The sequence below is a fragment of the Quercus suber genome, unplaced genomic scaffold (assembly GCF_002906115.3).
Source record: "Quercus suber isolate HL8 unplaced genomic scaffold, Cork oak 2.0 scaffold_62, whole genome shotgun sequence".
NCBI lineage: Eukaryota > Viridiplantae > Streptophyta > Magnoliopsida > Fagales > Fagaceae > Quercus > Quercus suber.
In genome coordinates, this window is record NW_027069527.1 from 1,229,732 (window position 1) to 1,231,534 (window position 1,803).

Here is a 1,803-nt window from a genome sequence, read left to right on the forward strand (position 1 = left end):
CTCATGAGTTAGGGATTTTAGTATATGAAAATATGTTTTTTGCCAATAAATAGTTATGGGCTTTGAGCATAATGTAATTGTTTTTGCCAAAATAATATTTGGGCTTTGTAAATAGGCGCCAAAATAATACGTAAATAGGTGCCAAAATAATATTTGGGTTTTTGTAAATAGCTGCCAAAATAATATTTGTGCTTTTTGGGATTTTGTAAAAATATTGCCTTGTAGCAACGGTCTTAGTAAGAGTGTCGTGTAGCAATTGGATTTAGGGTGCCGGGTAGCAACGGGCTTTATAAGAGGGTTTTGTTGGGCTTTTTTGGGTTTTGCTCACAAGGTAAATAAGTTTGGGCATTTTTGTGGAGATAGTATAATTTTGTGGCCCAATTTTGGTAGCAGTGTGATAAGTATTTTTGTGAAAACCCAAGTGGGATATAATAGGTAATATTTGTGAAAGGAACCAAGATAATTTATGGGGTTTATATAGGAAATATTTGTGGGAGCCCAAGTTGGGTAATAATATGGAGAATATTTGGGTAATATGTGGGAAATATGTAAGAAATATTTATGTGGGCCCAAAATAGTTTACGAGCTTGTATGTGTATTTTTTAGTGAGTGGGCTAATAGGATTAGGGCCCGAAAATTTGTACCTCAACAATCTCTACTACAGATTTCTTAAAATCTTAACAATTTGTACTTAAATGCATAATTTAAATTTTATTACGCTATCAATATTTAAACAAATATTGACTAACACTATTTTGTATCTATAAATACATTTATTATAAAGTTCTTAAAATTCTATCAATTCATATTTTAATTAATAGTTCAAATTTTGTCACATTACCAACATTAAAATAAACACTGACTGTCATTAGTTTTGTATATATCTTTAAAAAACTATGACATGAAAAAATTAGAATCATTCATACTTAAAAAAATTTCCCTCAAAATGTTGATTCTTTTTTCTTTAGATTGAGGGTTTTAAATGAAGTTGTTACTTATTTTAATTATTTAAATTGGAAAATGTGAAAGATTGCACCCCCAACCCACCAACGTTCCTTAGTTGGGCCAAACTAGCGTGAATGTGTGGAATCGTGTTGGTGCTTCTCAAAATGACAATTCAACTGGTAATATTTTTTTCCCATAAATTGAGAATTTTACATGAATTTATCACTTATTTTATTTAAAAGATAAATAAGAAACCCATATGATTGGAATGTACTCTGTTGAATAATTAAATTTTACATTAAATATAAATAACATTACAATGCCTTGGTCCTAGATACAATCTAAGAATTATGTGGCTTTGGTCATAGTTACATTATACATAATGTAGAAGTACATGAACAAGAACTAATGTAAGAAGCCCTTGATTTAAATTTGGAGGTTAAATTACAAGGTAAGAAGGGGTTAGACACTCACCTTACCTAGTGAAATCAGTCTTCTAGACTATGGTGGTCAATGATCATGTCACATCATCCATACAAATAACATGTCATTCATCAATTGCATGTTAGAACTTAAAAGTAAATGTGACATGTGATCTTGCTTGAAATTGAAAATTAACATGTGATTTTGTGTGCATAGCGAAAAATCCTAATTCTAGCATAGTAATTATTTTATTTGGATCAAAGTTTAAATCAAGGTGATGGTGTGTGCCAAGTGATAAGAATCAAGTAACAACACATGTTTGACTTAAATTTCATAGCATCCTAAGATCTAGCAGGGTTATATGTATGAACATGTAAAGAACATCATATGAACATGTGAAGAACATTCAAACACATTCAAGCAATGTATTGATGG